We start from the raw sequence: 8,843 nt of genomic DNA, 5'->3' as shown, positions 1-8,843 counted from the left end.
CCTGCAGACTGATCTACTTCTCTGGTGAGCAAGAGCTAAAACGTGTTCGTTCTTGGGACACAAACCTGAAAAGGTTCTAAGAGGCTGCTCTGGGGAACCAGGGACTCTAGAAGTGTGGTCTGCATCTGAATCACCTGGGGAGGCGCACCTGGGTGTCTCAGTCTGTTGAGCATATGACTTTGGCTCAGGTCATGATCTCATGGTTCCTGAGTTTGAGCCCAGCATGGGGCTCTCTGCTGTCAGTGCGGAGCCTGCTTATGATCCTCTGTCCCCCTCTCTCTTTGCCCCTTCCCCACTTGTGCTCAGGCATTTGCTCTATCTCTTTCAAAAATAAGTAAACATTAAAAAACAACAACAACAACCCAGAATCACATGTGGAGACTGATTCAGGAGCCCCAGGCCACACCTGCTGTAACAAATTCCCTGCGGGCAGGGCCAGGAATGTGCATGTTAAGCAAGCTCTCCTTGAAGTCTAAGTCTCCTAATAGTTGATAACTGCCTTTGGGCTTTGCTTCTGCAGCAGTGGAAAGAACTGCCTTAGCCCACAGAGGTAGCCTCTGCTCCTATCCCCAGAGCGGCATCTTGCAGAGGGTAAGGTCCTGGCAGCTCTGTCTTCCATGCAGTGTATACAGGGTCGCCTGGTCATGGGGGAGCTCGGGTCTGAAGTCCCCTGGGATGTGCTTCCTGCCACGGAAGCCACATCTACCTTTTTTTTTTTAAGTCTTTATTTTTGAGAGAGAGAGAGAGTGAGAGAGAGAGGCAGAGTGCGAGCGGAGGAGGGGCAGAGAGAGAGAGAGACATAGAATCTGAAGCAGGCTCCAGGCTCTGAGCTGTCAGCACAGAGCCCATTGTGGGGCTCGAACTCATGGAGTTGTGAGATCATGACCTGAGCCGCAGTTGGACGCTTAACCGACTGAACCACCCAGGTGCCCTGTATCTGTCTTGATGCAGATGGATCAAGACATCTTGATCAAGAGGGGGCACTTCTTCCTGATTTACATAGAGCAGCCCTGCGAGTGGGCAGGGGCTCTGGCCGGCTCTCGTGCTGCCTTCTGGGGAGGCTGACGGTTCCCTAGGACCAGACTGTGATCACCAGGGTGACGACAGTGAGGGGATGGAGGAAAGGTGACGGAGACACCCCAAGACTGACCTTGGGCTTGGAAAGAACGTCCTGACCTGAGTAGCAGTGCTGCCCGGTGGACGGACCAGGGCAGCAGTGGGGCCCTGCAAGTGAAGAGGTGATTAAAGAGTACTCTCTTAATAAATACACAAATATAAATGGAACTTTGTATCTCTTAATAAATAAATAAATAGAAATGGAAATTGTAAGACTCAACTCTTCAGTTGCATGGCTAAAGGAGAGAGTACTCTCACTCTTAAATACAGAGGACAAACTGAGGGTTGATGGGGGTGTGATGTTGGAGGGAGAGGGAAAAATGGGTGATGGGCATTGAGGAGGGCACTTGTTGGGATGAGCACTGGTTGTTGGATGTAAGAGATGAATCATAGGAATCTACTCTCGAAGCCAAGAGCACATTGTATACACTGTATGTTAGCTACCTTGGCAATAAACTATTTAAAAAAACAAACAAACAGAGAAAGAAAGTCCTCTCTTGAGATGTGAAAGCAGGTGAGCTCAAGGGAGAACTGTGCCCAGGGTTTGGGTCTCTATCTTTGACAGTTTTAGCTAAGGGGTGGAATGTATATTATTTGGGGAGGGGCTGTCTTTGGGATCAGGGTTTCATGTTTTTCTCCCTTCCATGGTCAGGGTCTCCACCTTTTTGTCTGGGGCCTGTCTGCTCAGATCTGGCTCCCTGTACCTTTGTGGAATGCGGCCAGGGAAAGTTGCTAACTTTCCTGATAAAGGGGCTTGAGTCCCCCTTTGCTGTTTCCAGGCATCCTGGTAAAGCCCAAGTAACTGCCTAATCTAACAGTAGGACACAGGGTGAAGAGCAGAATTACAGATGACCAACTTCAGGAAAGAGAACAGAGAAAGGAGAGGAGACAGTGGAATAGAAAAAAGAACAGGGAGACTAAACAGTCAGAAACTAAAAGAGAAATAGAGAAACAGACAATCACTCTTGAGATAGGGTGCAGTGAGGAGTGGGCCACAGGCAGGGCTGCAAGCCCGGACTATTTGCAATGTTGGGGAAAGGGTAGGTGGGTGGGGCCTGGCTAATTTTAGGGAAAACATTCTGGCCTACCCTCACCCTCAACCACCCATTATTGGCATATTCCTTAACATTGGCCCAAAATGGGGGCCTGAGTGTCTCAGTTGATTAAGCATCTGACTTCAGCTCAGGTCACGATCTCACAGTTCGTGGGTTCGGGCCCTGCATCAGGCTCTGTGCTGACAGCTCAGAGCCTAGAACCTGCTTCAGATTCTGTGTCTCCCTCTCTCTCCGCCCCTCCCCCCCTCCTCTCTCTCTCTCTTTCTCTCTCTCCTCTCTTTCAAAAAGAAATAAACATTTAAAAAAAATTAAAAACAAAAAACAAAGAAAAAAAAACCCATTGGCCCAAAATGGCTGGAGTAGGATTGAGAAAGACTACAGACCAGGGACACTGAATGTTTCTGGCTCTTTCCCTGGCTATGGTGAGGAAAAGGACTTTCCAATGTCAATGCTTTTCCAGTCATATTCATGTTTTACATCTGAGCCATAAAAACCAGCAAATTACCTGTTGGATTGTTTTAGAGAGGATTCTTGCTTGCTGATGACATTTCCCCTGGTGATACGCGCCAGTTGGAATTCTCCAGGGTGATTGCTATTATCACATCATCAGGAGTTTATCTTGGGAACATTTGGCTTTTGTTGTTTTAATAACCAAGTCTTGGAGCCTGTGCCATGGGGGGAAATGTTTAGTCTGAAGCCGAATGAAGAGAAGCCGGCAGAGTCCAGCATCTTCTCCCACGGCTCCAGCTAGAGCTTATTTAAGAGAGCAGAAGTGAAAAGGTACAAGAAGAACATTTGCTTGTTTAATTGGCCATAGATTTTCCTGGCAATAATTTGCGGCAAGATAAGGGACCTCATCAAGGTCATGTGTCGGGGCACGGCTGGGTGAAGAAAAGGACTCAGAAAATTCTGGGTGGTTGCCTTTTTAAGTGAGTTTGGTGATTTCCCTAGGACTCATCCATCAGCTGATGAATGTCTATTATTTAACTAATAGTTCCTGCCCAACTGGCCTGGCTCTCAGCCTGGACTAGTGGTGTCTGGATGAAAGCAAAGATGGAAGACCTGTCCTGTGGTCTCGAATACCAAAGACATTGAATCTAGGCCCCCAAGGCCATGAGCCTGCCCCAAGGTCAGTGATTCACTACTCATCTTGGAGATAGAACAGGCCACTTCTGGGAAGCAGGATGGACAGCTGTGTGTGTCCCAGCTTATATAGGCCCAAGCTGATTCCCTGGCTGGGCCCACACCCTAGTCTCAGCCTTCTGATCTGCTGGAGCAGACCCTGTGATTCCCCAAGTTTGACCCAACACTGGTTTTATAGAGTGGATAGGAATCTTAGAGATCCTGGAGACCATCTGCTCCCTTTCTCAGATGAAGTTGAGGCTCATAATAGCATCCATATCTCTGTACTCTTGTGAGCATCCCTGCCTTATTATATTGTCCAGCATTGCTGTGAGCTACTGTGGTCCTCCATTCCCACACAGAGAGCTCTGTGAAGCCATAGCCTGCATTTGAACTGGGGTTTAGCACAGGACTCAACACTCACAAATGCTCAGGAAGTATTAGAATGAATAAATGAATGAATGACTTGCCCAAGGACACATAGTTGGTCGTGGCAGAGCCAGAACACCAAGGTTGAGCTCCAGTTTAGTGCTTCTTATACTCCTCCATCCTGTCTACCAAGAGGTAGAGCAGAGGGGTTAAGCATATGAGCATGTGGCCCCAGACTGCTGGAGTTTGCATCCTGGGTTATTTTCTAGCTGTGAGGTAGCCACAGGGGCATGCCTCTCTGATTCCCCTTTGGGAAGGAATTTGCGGCTCAGTGGCAAGGAGGGCAGTTAGCAGACAGCCTCTGGCTACAGCACCTTCAGGGTCCAGGTTAGCTCTGGGGCCTGGGCCAGTTCCTCCCAGTCAGCCCCAGCCAGTGACCATGGCAGGGGAGGGGGGCTGGCCACTTCTGCCCAGAGCCACAGTCCTCTGGCAGGCAGTCTGTGCAGAGCTCTGCACTGGGCTGCCTGAGACCCTTTCATGGTGCCTGGTGGCTTTCCAGCCTGAAGGTTCTTTCTGCCCAGTTCCACTCCCTCTCCCTTTTATATTTCTCACAGGCATTACTTCTAACAAACCTCAAGAGATCTTGGTGTCTGCTTCCCAGAGGACCCACTGACACAGGCCATGTGACCTGGGACAAGATACCTGTCCAGTTTTTGTTTTTCTCAGCTGCAGATTGGGACTCTTGGCCATAACCTGCCTCATAGGGTGGTAGTGTGGAGTCACCGAATGCATATGGCGCCTGGCCCAGGTGGGCACTCCACACATGTGTTATGTCTCAGGAATCCTGCTCGGCCTGTGGATTTGAGTTGCAGGCATCCTGCATCCGGGTATAGGAACTGCAGCAAGATGTAGCCCTTGGACTCATTCACACATGCTTCTGAAGTAAAGTCATAGAGACGCCAACTCTAATCTCTTTTCCTGGGCAGCAATGGGGGAGGCTAAGAGGGCAGGGGCTGGGGGCCGGGGCTGAGCAGAGACTGTCTCTCCCCTGGGGAGTCAGGTTCTGAAGGTCAGAGGCAGAGCCTGGACACACACACCCTCCACCATCCCCCCACCCGCCATGTCCTGCTCAAGGCCCACTTCCCTCTGCGAAAGTTCATGACGAAGGTGAGAGCCGCCCTTGGTGCCTCCTTCATCCAGCCCCATTCTCCTCTCCGGTCCACCCTTGACCACTTCCCTACCTCAATCTCGGTCCTCAATTATCCTGGATGACCTTGCAGCTAAGACATTGGCTCATGTAAGAACGAGAGACTTCTTTTTCCCCCCTAAGTTTACTTATTTTTTGAGAGAGTGCAAGTATGAGCCTGTGAGCAGGGGAGGAGCAGAGAGAGAGAGAGGGACAGAGAGAATCTCAAGCAGGCTCCTCCAAGCTTGATCACACAAACCTTGAGATCATGCCTTGAGCCAAAATCAAGAGTCAGATGCATAGGGGCACCTGGGTGGTTCAGTTGGTTAAGCATCGACTACAGTTCAGGTCATAATCTCATGATTTGTGAGTTCAATCCCTGAGTGGGGCTCTCTGCTGTCAGCACAGAGCCTACTCTGAGTCCTCTGTCTCCTCTCTCTCTCTCTCTCTCTCTGCCCCTCCCCTGCTGGTGCTCTCACTCTGTCTCTCTCAAAATAAATTAAAAAAAAAAAAAAAAGAGTCAGAAGCTTAAAGGATGGAGACACCCAGGCACCTCAAGAACCAGAGAGTTCTAAGCCCAGGCCTGGCAGCAAGCCACTACCCTATGTCTGGGAGCTGGCTCTAGTCGCCTGAGATCAGTTTCTGCCTGTGTAAGGAAAGGTGTGGAGGAAGATAAGGGGGATTCCCCTCTGGCTCTGACATGCTGTCAAGGGCCTGCAGACTCTTTCTCTGAAGCTCCAGACAACGAATATTTTATGTTTTGCAAGTCAGAAGTTCTCTTCCACAGCACTCTGCCATTTTGACACAAACAATAGGCAAAAAAAAAAGAAAAAAGAAAAAAAGAAAAAGAAAGAGTGTGGCTGCATTCCAAGAGCACTATCTACAAACACATGTCCTTTGGCTCAAAGGCCATAGTTGGCTGACTCCTGTTCCATGTGACAAATATGATGATACTGCCTGGGGAAACTGATTCCCTCATCTGGAGCATCGTGATATTGGAGGAAGGAGGTGGGGGGAACATACAACAAATTTGGGTCAACGGGCTGTGAGAAGCAGGGGCTTCTCCAAAGCTACTTTGTCTTCTTTTGCAGAACTCAGAAAGAAGCTATGTCCAGAGGGTAGTACAGCTGCTATTGGGATGATGGTGGCGAGGGGGCCAGAAGCATTTTCAGAAAAGAAAACTGACCCAGTAGAGCAGAGCCAGGAGATCCAGAAAGAAATGGGCTCAGAGTCCTGAGGACAATGGGAACCCCTGGAACAAACCATGCCTGAAGCTGGGAAGACCCTCTTTGAACTTTTTAATAATCCGTTCATTCAATTATGTTACCTAAGACTGAGCTAAGTGTTCTATCAAAAGAATTGTACAATCAAAAGAATTTTAACTGATGCAATCAGGGAACTCAGAAAAGGAGGGAGTGTCCCCCTCCCCTACTAGGTCACCAAGGAGACAGTCTATCCCCACACCCACAAACTCAACAAGGAAAGGAAGAAGTAGGGCTGACTTGCAACAGGAACCAAAATAAACCCTCTGGTGCTCAGTCTGGCATCCAGGGTGAGTCAAGGGTTAAATAGATGTATGGGAACACGTCCTCATCTCTGCCCCATGGCCCACTCACTTCAAAGGGCCCAGCTCCCACCCCAACCCCTTTGCTCAGCTTCCTCTCCCTAAATGTCATGCAAATTATCCTACGCAGCCTTTGACATGTCCTGCTGAGTTAACTGCAGCTGGCTGGCCCTAGAAGGAGGATTGTCTCAATCAAAAGGAGAACATCTCTGCAGCCAATTAGAGCCTGCGTTATTTGACTAAGTGTGCCAGATTAATCGCAAGTATTAATTACAGGGTCCGGAGGGCGGGAATGTAATGATCAACACCTTCCCTTTGTGGGAGGCGGCCATGGGCAGTGGAAATGAGAGAACGATCAAAGCTCACCATGATCAAAGCCGTGGCTGGGTGAGGGGGTCATTCTGTAGGCTGGTAAGTGGGGAATCACAGGGTCATGCTCTGGGCTGCCAGCTGGCCTGACCCCGAAGACGGTTCAAAACGTTCAAATTCTGGCATGGGCTCCCTGTGGCGAAGGTGTTGGTAGTCAAGGTGGGACACGACTCTGGTCGTAGCCCTGCCCTGATGCACCCAGTGAGCATGAGCTAGTGACTTGATGTGGCATCGGGTCCCTGTTAATGACTTGTTCTGGCATCAGTGTTTCCCCAAACAGGGTTCTCTTGGCCCTGGGGCTGGCCGGTTCTTCCTGTGTGGGACTGTTGCACACATTGCTCCTGGAGCACATGTCCTAGGAATCCCTCCTGTCCACCCCGCCCATGGCCCAGGATGTCCCCTAGGGAGACAGTGCCACCCCTGGCTGACCCCCCCCCCCACATTTGATAGCCTTCCCGGAGAGCTGGGTGGCCTTCCTGTTCCTCAGCGGCCTCATTTGAGAAATGGGGATTATAATGTGCCTTCTTCATGGGGCTCTGGAGATGAAATGTGATGCCACTGGTCAGAATGAAGAACAGTGCCTGGTACATAGCAGGTATAATTGTTGTCACCATTACGATGCATGGAGCCCCCTCCTAAGTGTTTATTATCTAACTTTACCCCTTCAAAGTACATGCGATTATCTCCAGGTGGGGATAATTGAGGGCCTGAGAGGTTAAATAACTTGCCAGATTTCAACAGTAGGTCAGTGACTTCCTAGCAGGCCCCTTAATGGCCCATTCGAGGGGTGGTGGCGGGGGGTAGGGGGTGAACATGACAAGGCCAGGCATTTACGGACCTGTGCTGTGGGGATGGAGAAAAGGCAGGACAGCAGCTGGGGACTTCGAGTGATTACTTTCAGCTCAGGGAGGCAGACTGGCGGTGAGGGCCTTCCTGGGACTGTCCAGCCGCACGCTTCTCCAGCATGGGGTCTGTAAATCCAAACGTGAGTCAGGAGGTCTTCCCTCTCTGGCGTCATTGACATTTTCCTGCTACGGAGCAGGAAATGAGGGCTGAACTCCAGGACCAGGTCTGTAAACAACAAGGCTTGTCCAAGAGGGCTGCTCCCCGGAGCAGCAGGTAGGAAAGCACACTGGTTAGATACTTCCTCCGTTATTGCCGGAAGCAGCAGGGGAGGGTGAAACAGGCCACAGAGTTCTCACATGCAGACGTTCAAGCCCAGTCAGAGTATCACAGAGAAGCCACGGAAAGCTCAGGGACCCCAAGGGATGGAGGTCAGCCACCTCCTTGCCAGCTTCCATTCCACACTGTGGTCCACAAAGCATGGTGACATCCCCATAGTGCCCATCCCAACCTCTTTGTCCCCCTCTCTGTGCCACTAAGTCCACACACACTGACATTTCTGTTCCTCTTTCCTACCTCAGGGCCTTTGCACTTACAGTCAATTCTACCTGGAATGCTTTTCACCTGGACCTTCCTATGGCTGGCTCCTTATTACTTGATCTCAGATCAGAATCCTCTACTCAGAAAGGCCTCCCCAAACCACCACAGCTGAAGTAGCCATACAACTCTGCCCTACAACATCAGAGACCCTCCTCTTTTTTGCTACTTAGCATTTATCATTGTTTAACATTGTTTGTTGTTTATCAGCATAACATCCTGAGTTCCTAAATAGTGCCTGGCACTTAATAGGGCCTCAGTGAACAGTACATAAATGAAGAATGAGACACAGCTTCTGATGTCAGAAATCACTCAGTCTGAGGGAGGAGACATACCCCTCAGGGACCCCAGGGTCTGAGGGGGAGAAAGAGCCCTGCCCTAAGGAGGCTCCAGTCTGAGGGGAGACAACCCTGTCCTCAGGGAGCCCAGAATGAGGGGGGAGACACAGCCCTGCCCTCAGGGAGCCCCAGTCTGAGGGGGAGACACAGCTCTGCCCTCAGGGAGCCCCAGTCTGAGGGGGAGACACAGCCCTGCCTCAGGGAGCCCCAGTCTGAGGGGAGACACAGCCCTTTCCTCAAGAGCCCCAGTCTGAGGGGGGAGACACAATCCTGCCCTCAGGGAG

The 8,843-nt window shown here is 50.5% G+C and overlaps 1 long non-coding RNA gene across 1 annotated transcript; it reads left to right on the top strand.

Moving 5' to 3' along the window:
* Positions 1 to 507: 507 nt before the first annotated feature.
* Positions 508 to 4,625, top strand: LOC144232106 (uncharacterized). The gene is made up of 2 exons (XR_013335316.1): positions 508 to 591; positions 4,277 to 4,625. It is a non-coding gene; the product is annotated as an uncharacterized LOC144232106 (long non-coding RNA).
* The last annotated feature ends 4,218 nt before the right edge of the window (positions 4,626 to 8,843 follow it).

Source organism: Crocuta crocuta, unplaced genomic scaffold, assembly GCF_008692635.1.
Source record: "Crocuta crocuta isolate KB4526 unplaced genomic scaffold, BGI_CrCroc_1.0 scaffold44, whole genome shotgun sequence".
Lineage (NCBI taxonomy): Eukaryota > Metazoa > Chordata > Mammalia > Carnivora > Hyaenidae > Crocuta > Crocuta crocuta.
The sequence above is the reverse complement of the archived record's forward strand: the minus strand, read 5'-3'. Positions and strand labels throughout refer to the sequence as shown.